The sequence below is a fragment of the Nannospalax galili genome, unplaced genomic scaffold (genome assembly GCF_000622305.1).
Source record: "Nannospalax galili isolate Female #2095 unplaced genomic scaffold, S.galili_v1.0 scaffold3465, whole genome shotgun sequence".
Lineage (NCBI taxonomy): Eukaryota > Metazoa > Chordata > Mammalia > Rodentia > Spalacidae > Nannospalax > Nannospalax galili.
The window spans coordinates 3,206-17,099 of record NW_008353021.1 but is presented as its reverse complement, the minus strand read 5'-3'; the positions used below and the strand labels follow the sequence as shown (position 1 = coordinate 17,099).

The following is a 13,894-nucleotide window of genomic DNA, read 5'->3' as shown; positions in this document are numbered from 1 at the left end:
TTCTGAATTGAGAGTGGACCCTCAGAGACTGGAGCAGGGTGGACTCTTGATTCTATTTATGTGTAGGTCCTACGTGAGGCCTCTGGTGTTCAAAAATAAACAAGCCTCCTTTCCCCAAGGCTGAAAGACACTGGGTGCTCTAGTGCCCATTTTAAGCAAAAGTTGGGCTGGCCTAAGCTGGTTGGTGGTTTCCAGTTTGTTAATTTTGGCACCAGATGGAGGTGGAAATGGATTTTGCTTCCTGTAAAATGGTCAACAAGTGATTTTCAATTGAAGATCTAATCAAATGTGAAAAGGATAGTTGAGCATCCACATCATGTGCTCGGAGCGTCTCCTCTCACTACACACCATATGCTTGTTTTCCTCAGCTTCGATGTCCCCAGTGGGGAACCCATTTCTTTTTCTGAACATTGCTCTCTGGTTCCAGGGAAGTAGAACTGGGGTTGTGTTCTAGAAGCATCATGTTTGTTTTCAAATGCTTCAGCTTGGCGTGATGGGGTCTGTGGAGCGGTGGTTCCCAAATGCTTATCTGGGGATTGTTACCGGGTTCGCTTCGTCACAACCACCTGGGTTGTTTAAGTTACAGATGTCTTAGTTATCGGCATAGAGATGCAGACTCAGCAGACCTTGGATAGGATCTGGAAGTCTGTTTCTATAGTGATTATGAAGAACGTTTGGGCATCACTATATCAGCTGGTGCACATGAAACAAGATAAACTCGATGGGTCATTAAAATATTTTTATTTTATTTAGTTTAATTAAAAATATTTTATGCATATGGGTGTTTTGCCTGCATGTGTTTAAGTGTACCCATGTTGTGCAGTGCCTGCAGAGGTCAGAAGAGGGCATCAGATCCCCTTGGAACTAGAGTTACGGGTGGTTGTTAACTGCCATGTGAGTGCTTGGAATTAAACCTGGGTCCTCTGCAAGAGCATTCAGTGCTCTTAACTTCTGAGCCATCTCTCCAGTCCCAAAATAGTTTTATTTTTTTACAGTGCTTGGGATGCAAACACTCATGCCTGCAAGACAAGCATTTTTCCATTGAATCACACCCTAGCCCTGTTTAGGAAAATTTAATAGTTCTAAAATTTAACAATTAATAATGTGTGATGGTTAATATTCATTGTCCACCTGAATTAATTTAGAATCACCATGAAAACATACTTCCAGGTGTATGTACTGAGGACGTTCTCAGGAAGGGTAACTGAAAAAGGAAGATATGCTCTGAACGTGAATAGTACTGTTCCATGGGCTGGGGTCCTGGGCTGAATAAAAAGGAGGCAGTGAGCTGAACTCCAGCATTCATCTCCGTGATTCCTGACTATGGGTGCAGTGTGACAAGCCACCTCATGTTCCTGCTGCCCACACCTGTCCCAATATGATGGGCTATGCTCTCAATCTGTAATCCAAAATAAACCCTTCCTTAGGTTGCTTTTGTCAGATATTTTTGTCACAGTAATGAGAAAAATAACTGATGCAGTTTATTTATAGAGGTGTTTACAAGTTTAAGATAAGTTGTTCAAGATTGGCGAGACAGCTAGAGCCAGAAAGAAATAGGTATACGGAATGTGGGGAAAGAGTTGTCAGTACCTGGGAAAAATTCATAGATAGGAAAGACCCCAGTCTAGGAACTGTGAGTAACCACCATTAATCTGTAGCCCAGCAATGGGGAAAATGGAAGAATTAATGTCCCTTGATCTTTGATCACTTGCTGGTGATTTTCATTGGACAAATCCAAAGAAATAGGGAGACTAGTAGGGGCAGTCCGTCAAAGTCAGACTCCTCTGATACCAGAGAAGATGGAGAATGCTCAAGAATGGGACTGAAGGAGCAAATAAATGCCTTGAATACAGAGATGTAGATCATGTTTTCTAGTTGTACAATTTTATACCGATTTGAGGATGGGAATATGCTGCCGCTGTGTTCTATACACATGCTTCTTTTCACAGCATAAAATCGTCTTTACATTTCACCATAAAGACTGTAAACGCTCAAGGAGCAGTGGTAGCATCTTATACAATTACCTTTCTGCACTGTGTCCACAGTTCAGCCAGTTCATACTCTGTATTTGCTAAAGGCTGTAAAGATAATATTTAGGAAGGTTGTGATTGTCTGCTTAGCTTTCAACTTTAAATTTAGTGACTTATCGGTAGGATGGTCTATCTGTTCTTTCTAAGTTATTATGGTCCGTTATTCTATATCTGTGAATTTATACTTTCTAGGACAGTATATTTATAACCAATGGACTTTACGTTGGTAATTCTCAACATCTCTCTCTAAAGAAACCACATTGCTCATACATCCTTAAAGAACATATTTAGCCATTTGGCTTGGTTTTGTAGGTATTTCTTTGGCTCATTTTAAGCATACTTTTAATGGTCACTTTTAATTATAACTCTACATCAGAAGGATTAGATTGATTTTAAATTTGAGATATTATTAGTAAAAATTTGAGCACATCTTAAAATACAGCACTCATAGACTCTTTATGGAAATTATTCATGAAATTCCTGGAGGCCATCTGTAGCTTCCCTAAGACTCCAGCTCCTCCCCAAGTAGAGAAATCACTGGGCTTTAAAGAATGCCTTCCTAAAGCCTGACATGGTGGCACATGCCTTTAATCCTAGCACTTGGGAGGCAGAGGCAGGTAGATCTCCATGAATTTAAGGCCAGCCTGGTCTACATAGTGAGTTACAGGCCAGCTGCGACTATAGGGAGACCCTGACTCAAAAAAGAAAAAAAGAAAAAAGAAAAAAAAAGAATGCCTTCCTGGTAGATACTGACAGCTCAGCTCATAGACTTGGTTTCCCATTATCAGCTATTTACCAAGTTATCTCCCTGTACTTGGTGGAGGGAACTGAGCTCTGGATTTTATAGTAGGAAGCCTGCATGGTTGCTAAGAGTAGAGACAGAAGAAACACCAGCAGAGTCTGAATTCTGACTTTTTGATTTACCCATAGTGTGATTTTAGGTTTGCTATTTTATTCAAGTTCTCTGTGGATCAGATTCTTTTATACAGGAAAGGGAAGAATCATAGCTCCTATCTGAATGAGTTACTTTCTATTGCTGTGATAAAACTCTATGACCAAGGCTGATTATAGAAGGAAGGATTTATTTCCAGAGGGATAGGAGTCCATCATGGTGGGGAGGCATGGCACGAGGCAACTGTAGCAGAAAGCTGAGGGCTCACATCTTATGTGATAAGGCCATGTACTCTCAAAGCTCATCTCCAGTGACATGCTTCCTCTAGCATGGCCACACCTCATAAAGGTTCTATGATCCTGCCCAAATGGTGCCAATTATTAGGGGCCAAGTCTTCACATACTTGGAGCCTATGGGGAGCATCCCCATTCAAACCACCACTCTATTTCGTGGATATGTTGTGAAGATTAAGTGAGAATGCAGGAAAAGTACCCAGTGTCTGGCATGTTGTCAGTGAACACAAACTCTTGTTACTTAGTTCTGTTCCCACATGGAAAGTCAAGAGCTAATGACATTGTGATTTAGGTCATGGCATACAGAGGGCAAAAAACAAGTCATAGTAACATTTTCCTTCAGGCTTCCTTTCTCTTTTGAATAAGGCCCCTATTCCCTTACAGAAGATACTGTACTGTAGATCAGGACAGGTTCCCAGAAGAGTTTGAAGCTAGGGATGCTCTTGGATTTGGGCTACTTTATGCTCCAGTTAAACCCATTTTCTAAGATTATTGTAAGAACTAAAAATGTGTGCTTATATTTGTAAAGTGCTTAGAGTATGTTTGACAAAGCAGCTAAAAGGCAATGCGTGTTACATTAACTTGCTTTTTTCTTTGAATTGCTCATGGTTTTGCTACTGTGTCCCTTTATTTAACACTCCTTATGTCTTCAAAATATTCGTTTGTAAAGGTCTTGAGAGTTCCAGCCCTTCACAAAGAGTCTAAGCTCCTCAGGACTCTGACATTTTTAGAACTTTAAGCTGAGGTCCGCTCTGCCCATCCTCTTTGCTCTTCCCTGTAGTAAAAGGCACTGACTTCCATCCTGGTGTTTCACTGCTTTCTCTGTGACATCAAACCCATCAGCAATCCAGATCGGGCCAGAATCTGTGCTAGCTCCCCATGTTCCTTTGTTTCTTTCTGCTCAGTACCACCATCTGCATCCCAGCTAAACTGATTCCTTCTCACCTCAGGCTTTTGCATCTGTTATGAACTTTGCCCGGGATGTGAGAAGAAATGATTTTAGTAGCCTAACCCTTCCTAAGGATGGGCCTCCCTCATCACTTACATCTTAGTTTAAAAATATTGTAAAATATTCTCATAGAGGCCTTGAATACCTTTTAGGTACACTATAGACCTCCGTTCTAAATTCTTTATAGTTATCTTATGTTAAATTCCTTCAGGCTCTTCAACCTTTGAAAGTATTCTATTTGATATTTAAACTTTTTGGCTTCTGTGATTTCTACAAGGCAGGGATTCTTGCCCGTTCTACCTCTTCTAACTGTGGAAACATTTTGGCACATGGTGGAATGGATGGACACACACACACACACACACACACACACACACACACAAACAGAGATAACTGTGGAACATAGAGAACTTGGATAGGTCTGACTGAGCTAAGGAAAGATGTTGACTCCATCATTGGCACACAAATGATGTAGGAGGAAGTAATTAGCTTAGCCTTGATGCATCTTATAAAAAAACCACATTCAAATACAGAAATTTAGAGTTTGAACCCTAGCCCATAGTGTCCTACACTCACCTCCCTGCAAAAAGAAAGATTTTTATAGGTATTAAAAAGCCGTGCTTTGGATCAGAAAGGCCTGGGCTTGCAATTTGATTTTTAAATTTTTTTCTTTTTTCCTTTTTATGTTGTGTGTTGCATATATACATAATGTATATATGCACATGTTTGTGGGCATGCATGTGTGGGGTACATGTGTGAACTTGCATGTAGAGGCTGATGTCTGAAATCATCCTTGATTACTCTTCCATGTTATTTATCGAGGCAGGGTCTTAATCAGACCTAAAGTGCTCTGATAATGCTTGGTTTTTCTAGCCAACTTGCCCTGATTATCCCCTGCATCTGCTTCCCAAGACTGGAATTATAGGCAGGTTACCATACGTACCCAGTATTTATGTCTGTTCTGGAGGTCTGAAATTACCCTCGTGCTTGTGTGACAAGTGCTTAAACCACCAAGCCACTCTCCAGACCATGTTTATTTTTCTTCTTGGTTGTGTAACTATGGGTGTAACTATGGAGTTGCACATTTCTTTCTCTCTTGAGTCGGTAACCTTCTCTTCCTACGTTGAGCACTGGGCTTGCTGTTTCTTCTGCCCAGAACCTTCTACTGTTGGCTTTATCTCATCTGTTAGGACTTGCTCCTTACAAATTTCCTTCTCCGGGTATTCTCAATCTCTGTAAGTTTTACCCTTCAAGTTCCCTCTTATGGCTCTGTAGCATATCACCTTTTAAATTTACTTATAGAACTTACACATTTTTGTTGTTTTTAATACAGTGTCTCAGTGTATAGTCCAGACTAGCTGCACCTATGTGAACTTCCTGCTTCAGGCTCTGAGGTGCTGGGATTACACCACCCTTAGCACATTTATTAAAATAATCATGGGTATACTGATTTACTGGCTTTTTAACTCAAGCACAACTAAGAAAACCATGACTTTATTAGTCTTTTCTATCCCAAACTGGAAAGAACTGGATATGCTGCAGGCAGTGAAACATTTATTAATAAAGTGAAAACAGGAAGAACAGGGAAGATTCCCCTCTGTGCCTCAGTAAACTCAACCAAAAAGGCAGAGTGGCCAGGCTGTGGGGAGTTCAGATAAGGTGAAGAGTGACAGCACTGAGCCCTCAGCCTGGTGCAGGGAGCTTTGAATATGTAATAGTCTTACCTTGTCCTAGACAACGGAGGCTTCACTTTGATCATTTCTCACACAAAGAGAATAACACATTTACTGGTAGTTACCATTGTTGACACCTGCTTCATTTTAACACTTTAAATCTAACTTGATTCTTCCAGTTGTTTGGGTGTAAACATCGGAATAGGATTATATTTTCACACTCAGTATCAATCTCTCAGCAACTCCTGTTGTCATCTCTACCTTCAAAACACATGTGCACCTGACTCCTCCCCACCATCTGCGCTCTGGAACTGCGTCAGGGACCACAGCCACTCTTGGATTAGAGCCACCGCTCCTTAAGCACTCTGCTCGCTTCTTCTCTCCACTTTCCATTTCACCTTCTCTACAAGTAAACTAGAGAAATCCCTATACGAAGCCAGATCAGATCACTTTGTCTCTCTGTTCAGAACCCTCCAATGGCTCTCGTTCGACCAAGAGTCAGTGCCAGAGGCATTACCAAGGCAACCAAGGCAGGCTCTTATCTTTTCCTTTATTTTCTCCAACCTCATCTTCTAGCTTCTACCTCAGTGTATTCTAGAATATGGTTCTGCCTCCTAGCCTTTGTGTGTTCCATTCCTTCTACCTAGAATGCTCTTCCTCCATTACGTGTTTGACTGTCATTCATTCAGAGTTTTGTTAAATATGATACCGTGAGGCCTTCCATGATTACTGTATGTTTAGCACCTGTCATCAATCTTTTCTCCTTGCATCCCGTTTCTTCATAGCACATATTTGTGGCAAGTATCTGATATATTTACTTGTTTGTTTCTTTCTTAGAGAAAGAGAACTTGCTGAAGGAAGACTGTTGAGCATGCTGCCATATCTCTGGCATCTGTCTTAGTACCTGACACATAGTCAGTGCTCACAGTGTGTTGTTTGAATGAATGGACTAATAAGTGAATCAGTTAATATTAAAAAGAATATCATCTAGTAGATAGCAAAAATAACTCAGAAAAGTACATTTCCAAAGTGTGTGTATGTGTTGTGCATATGTTCTAGCCTTTGAAACTGGGGCCTCGCACATGCTGAGTCACAGCCCTGTGACAGAGTTATGCCCCAGACCCAGAAATTTTCCATTTTAGGAAAATTTTACTGAGTATTGTTTTCCATTTTGCTTATAATCTTATCAAGTTTATCGGCATTGAGTGAAATTGAAGATGACATACATATCTATATACACAAGCACAAACATGTAACATAAATGAATGTGTATGAGTATGTTAGAATATTTAAGAATGAGGGGGCATGCCATGCATGAGTGTGTGCATGAAGTGTGTGCACAGCTCAGGAAGGAGGTAGCTTCCTAGTCAGTGTCTCTATTTTGAAAAACCTCCGTCTTCTGCACTAGGATTGGTTCCAGAATTGGGATAAGGAAGAGGAGCAAGAAGAGGCCTTTACACTAAAGAAAAACATAACCATTGTGTGTTCAAGGAAATGCTAAAGGGCTTCGTAGTGCTCCTCACAGCCTTTGTGAAGAACTGCAGTTGCTACCAGTAGAACAGAAGGTACCAAAGGTAATGCCTGTATTTGGAGTTTCTTCCTCCCTCTTACCTTGGACAGCAGCATCTCAGTAAACCCAAGTGATCGACATTTACGGTTCTTCTCTGTGTCCTTCCCAGGACCCTTTGAAATATATAGTTTTTGAATTGAGTTTTGCTTGAAAAATCTGCATGCAATTTGAATGAAATTGAATATGTTTCAGGGCTCAAGCAGCATGTCTTCCATCTGAAGCAAAATGGAGATGAATTTCAATTAGATGTTCCCATTATAATCTGTCTCCACCTGTAGTTTTCATCAAAATTGCTGAGAAGTGTGATATAATGTATGATCAGGATTTGCCCATGGCAGCAATGCCCCATTATCTTAGTAAAAAAGCACAAAATAATTAGTCTGATGCATATAGATAGTGGCTTCTTACAGCGAATGACTTTAATTGTGCTGAGTAATATATATGGCACTGGAAACCTTATGTATTTCCCTCCCAAGAAGACACCAATTACTAATTCAGTTGACAAAGTAACAATGTTTCAGAAGATTTAATGCAAACTGAACATTGTAGTCAATAGTCACTGTAAAATGTCCATTTTATGGCCTTATTTTTGCCTGAGCATAATTTATGGTAATTTGGTGGTTGCATATAGCCTGGAAGTGTGCTGTTGGCTTGAGAGTTAGTACTTGAGTATTGTGTAAATCATGGCTGAATGTGTTGGTTTCGTCTAAAGCTCTTCTTTCCCCTACAATTGGAATTCTTTTCGTCTTGTTATTTCCCATGCCTCATTCCTCTTTGCAATTCATGGAGCTCGGAGAGCCCAATATTTAAAAGATCACTGTCTTCATAAAGGGGCATCTTCTAAATGCCAAGTGGAGAGGGAGGGAATTCAGAGGATCTTTTTGGGGACTAGAGAGATGGTAACTGCATGTATTCTATAGCAGCCCATGTTAAGTGTTTTTAAGGAAGCAGCAGTCCTCTTCACTCAGTCTCATTTTGGCTCAAAAATGCCACACTAATATAAGAAGTGAGGTTTGAAAGTACATAACTTGACCTGTTTCTTTTCAGAATAGGCTTCTATTAACTATGTGTTGATTAATTTGAAATGTAAGGCAAATTGGCCTGCATCTTCTAGACCCTCAGGTAATAAATCTGGGGAGCTAAAGAATTTGAATGAACAAACAGTGTTCTAGGATTCTGTTTAGATGGCTGGTCTTCAAAGAATTTCATAAGATGCTTCAAGAATAATGAAGTAATTACCTACATTCCACTGTTCTTTATAATTGTTTACAACAGTTTTGAATTTTTAATAGTGATTAATAATTTTCAGGAATTATTAAAATTTTAAAATAGATGAATATTTTATATCTGATCATGGACAACCTTACTCGAGTTGTGTGAGAAGACAGGTTTTAAAATTTAGGCTTGCTCCAGGTGTGGTGATGCACGCCTGTAGTCCCAGCACTTGGGAGGCAGAGGCAGGTGGATCTCTGTGGTTTTAAAGCCAGCCTTGTCTACATAATGAGTTCCAGGCCAACTGGGGTTACAGGGAGACCCTGTTGAAAAAAGACCAAAACAAAACAAAACAAAACAAAACAACAACAACAAAAAACTTAGGCTTGCTTCCTGAACTTCCGAAATCATAGTACAAAATTTGTCATTATTCATTGCTGAGGAACAAGTACATAATTTTTGTAATTCAATTGCACAAATGTCTCCTTTGCTGATCTTACAATCACAATAGCAGAGGACTATGAATACTATAGTCATTTTATGTGTAATATCAGTTTGGATCCATGTATATATTTTTCTAATGATAAAATAAGAGCTTATTAAAGGAATTGAAGAGTACTAGAAGTATACTGCTGTTGTCAATAAGACTAAATAAAAATGAAAGGAAAAAGAAAATTACGAAGATCAATAATAAATAAATGGATATCATTTACAGACCTCACAGATATTAAAAGGCAAGTGAAGAAGTCTTACAATCACACGGATTCAACCACAAATAAAATGTTCCTTAAAAATCAAATTACTCAAACTAACAAGATGAAATAGAAAACTGTAATAGTTATATCTCTGTTAAAAATAATCAAGTGCATAATCTGTAAAAGATATTTATAAACTCAGACATTTCATTGATGAACTTTAGTAAACATTTAAAGAATTAATATAGATTCTGCATAATTTCTGGCAGAAATCAGAAGAAAAACAGTATATTGTAATACACAAATAAAAGATATTATAAAAGAAATACCGAACACTAAAATGATATTTGTTATGAGCACAAATGCATAAGTCTCCCACAAAACATTTGCAAACGGAGTGCACAATATTCAGAAATAATGAAACCATATGATTGTAGATGAGTTTCATTGTGTGATGTAAGGCTGGCTTAATGCCTAACCAAAGCAAGGTAATCTACTGAATTAACACTTTAAAGAAGAAAATCCACAACTTTATCACTGATGAAAAATTTTGGCTAAAATATGCTATTCACTCGTGATAATCTCTCAGAAATAGGATTAGAAGAGAATTTCCTTAACCTAGTAAACACAGACAGACAGACAGACACACATCCCTATAGGCCAAATCATGTTTATTGATATGCTTATTCCTCTGAAAGATCAGCGATGAGGAAAAATGTCATCTTTCCTGGCTCTAATTCAAATTCTGCGGAAAGGGTCTGCCTGTATAATAGGTGATGAAAAGAATCAAAGCCATGGAATAAAAAAAGACACAGAATCATCTGTACCTTCAGACAGCATGATTGTCTACATAGAAAAGGTCCCAAGGTTTTTAAGATTAACATCAACCAACCAATGTAACTACCCACCCCAAACAGAAGCTTCTAGAACTAATGAGTTAATTTTGCAAGGTTACAAGGTAGGAAGTCAAACCACAAAAATCAGGCACATTTCTTACTATTATGGCAATAAGATGCAATTAGAAACTGAAATATAAGCAATGGTATCCTTAAAATCTCTCCTGATGAAATAATTTAGGAAAAATCTAATAAAATATGTTCAGGAACTGCATATTGAAATCACAAGTGTTTCTGTAAGAAAAATTTGAAATGATTTAAACAAATGAAGAGACATGTTGTGTTCATAGATAAGAAATTCAATAAAGTTTCGCTTGGTGCATTTAAGATTCAGCGTCAACGTAACCTACGGATACACCGGATGGGAAAGGCATACTGCAGGAGGTGTAGTGATCATTAACAGTGCTTTACAAGAGGTGTTAAAGACCACCCTCATCCATGATGGCCTACCACATGGAATTCAGAAAGCTGAGGCCTTAGACAAGCGCCAAGGCCATTTCTGTGTGCGTGCAATCTTGATGAGCCTATGCCTGTCAAGTTGGTTGAGGTCCTTTGTGCTGAGTGCCCAATCAGTTTTATTAAGGCTGATGAAAACAAGAAACCAGGGGAATGGGCAGGCTTCCACAAAATTGACTGAGAGGCAAACCTTGTACTGTTCCCACTGTAAAAGCGAATGGTTGTAGTTGTGTAGTGATTCAGGATGGAGAAGGATTTAAGGGCAAGGATGTCATCAAAGAGTACTTCAAATGTAAGAAACACATTAAAAAACGTGGCTCAACAAGCAAACAAAAAACAAAAAGAAAGGAACTCAACAGGATACAGATTTAAGTTCTCAAATTTATCTATAGTTTTAATATAATTTAAAAAGTCTCAGTAGCATGTTTTCAGATATGGACCAGTAGGACCTAATATTTGATTTGCATACCACATCACTAGCACATTCTCACAAGGTGACCGGTCACTGTCAACATTGACTTGGATTTCCTTCTTGGAATGTTTGCCAAGGTTCTCCTTTGTAGAGTAACTCTTGCCCTTTTTATTCCTTGCTCTTTGGAGGGAAGTTATTTTGTATTGGTTATTTTTCTGTTGCCATGACTAAAGCAGTGTGTAGAAGGAAGAGTGTATTGGGCTTATGGGTCCAGATGACCAAGTCCTTCAAGGTTGGGAAGCCATGGCATGAGGCAGCTGAAGCAGAAAGCCGAGTGCTCATATCCTCACGCACTCACAGGAGCAGAGCGCAAGATGCAAAATCTGGCAAGGCTATAAACTCTCAAAGCCTACCCGGTGACCATACTTCCCCCAGCAAGGCTGCACCTCCTAAGCCTCCACACCTCCACAATCAGCACCACCAATTGTGAACCAAGTCTTCAAATACTTGGAGTCTGTGGGGGGCATTCTCATTCCAACCATCACAGCCACACATCATTTTGTTTTTTGTTTAACTGATACATGACAATGTAAAAATTGTGCCTATCTAATGGGATACTATGTTATGTTTTGGTACACATTGTATACACATTGATATATTTGATGTACACATGTATGATGCTTAAACGAGGTTACATATACTTATCTCCTCAGACAGTCATCATTTCTTTATGCTGAAAACTTTTGAAATCCTCTCTTAGAGATTTTAGGAATGCTTCTCTCAAGGGAAATGAAGGTAAACACCCACTCTTTAAGTCCAAACCATACAAAGAAATTATTTGGAATATTTACATGTGAAATATTTATTGATTATCCTCATTTACTTATTTATTTGCTAATGTTTTCCTGTGAGTATGGCTTATGAATACTTATGTTTTGGGTTATAATTCAACACCACCTACTTTTGTTGCTCATATTGTTTCAGTTTTGAATGTTTTGAGCTATTTTAATTGGCTTCTGTTTCCCTTTTACATATTCTCCTCATCCCCCCACCACCCGCCAACATTTGATTACTCTGTGGTAACACAAGATGCTCCAGGACCATCATGTTTCCTGTGTGAGTCCTAAAATCATGTATTTCCCCAAAGAGCTCCCCCTTTCTCCTGAGAAGCCCAAACTTCAGCATCAGTGTACTTACTGCTACAGGTGTGTCATTACTTCTGACCCTTCTTAGGTAATACGTCAAGGAATTATATCTGGTATTCTAATTTGCATATATACATCTGTCTATATATTTCTGCTTGTGGCCATTTATATCTGTTACAAACATGAGCTGTTTCTGAGGGCTCTATCCCCAATTATGCTATCATATGAGTGATTCTAGCCCCTTCCCTTGGTTTTCTATTAACTTACATTCCAAAGTGGAACTCTTGGATCCCAGTATATACCATCATTTTCTTAGTTGTTTTAGTCCAGTATACATGTATGGCTGAAGTTTTGTTCAGTACTCATAAGGAAGACAAATTTCTTTGCTCTAGTACAAAGCTTAAATCAAGTTTATTTTTATTGTTAATCTTACAGATGCCACTTCTTTCCCAAGGTGCTTAGGTCTGCATTAGTCTTGTCATCCTTTCTGTGACGTTGTCTTATACATTGATAATATAGCTAGATGGTGTTTCCTTGTGTGTCTGCCTTTGATTTATCCAAATGTTCAGAAGCAATTCTATGGAAAAAGCATAACTCCTTCAGCTGTATTGAAACTACTGGCTGTCCATTTGCAAGCAATGATCCTCACGCTTATCCTTACAGCTGATATAAAAATTAACTCAAAAATCAATCACAGATTTAATTGTAAAACTAATTATTTTAAAGAAAATATTTATGATCCAGGATTAAAGAAAGAGTCCTTATATGGAGCTCTAGACCCTTGCTTAATAATAGAAGTTGATAAATTGGGCTTCATCAAAATTAAAACCATTTTCCATATAAAAGATACTCTTTGGGGACTGGCAAGATGGTTCAGAGTTTTAATAACGCATAATGCTCTTGAAAAGGACCAGAGTTTGGTTCCTAGCATCCATGGTGGTAACTTACAGCTACCTCTCACTTCAGTTCTAGGGAATCCAACACCTTTTTAAAAAATCTCTATTGGCACTTATACTTACAAGTGCAAAAACCCACCCATAGGCACATATACATACACATAATAGAAAAACAGTAAGTAAACATACTTTTTTAAGATTGAAAAGATAACCTGCAGACTGGGAAAATATTTTTTAACCACATATCCAACAAAGTACTTATACAGAAAATATATAAGGAATGCTTAAAAGCGTGCTAGTTAACTACCAACTTAAAGGCTTGTACAGACATTTCACCCCTGAGCTCATGAAAATGACAGAAACTGTTTACCACCACTACCCCGTCTGAACTGCAAATACATGGTCCTGGTCCCCTGGTACCCCTCTGAATTCTGTATTTTCCCCATTCATTTGCCCTGTGTTCACCGTAGATGTATCTTTAGTATCTAGAATATCCCACATACAATCGTTACCTCTGCATGACATGCACTTTCTCCACTCGCTAACCTTCTGACATCTTTGACTTTTGTTCCAGTGTTACCCTTGTAATGAGATGTTCTGTCTTCATCCTGTTTAAATGACAGTCTTCATCCCTGAATTCACATTTCACTTTCATAGCATTTATCATATTCCAACAAATTATATAATATGCTGATGATATTTACTGCTTATTGATCATCTGTGCATACTAATATGTAAATTTTATGGGGGCAGAAATTCAGGTTGTTTCAGAGAT

At 38.6% G+C, this 13,894-nt stretch overlaps 1 pseudogene; it reads left to right on the top strand.

Moving 5' to 3' along the window:
• Nucleotides 1–493: 493 nt before the first annotated feature.
• LOC103747749 lies at nt 494–11,038 on the top strand (annotated as a pseudogene).
• The last annotated feature ends 2,856 nt before the right edge of the window (nt 11,039–13,894 follow it).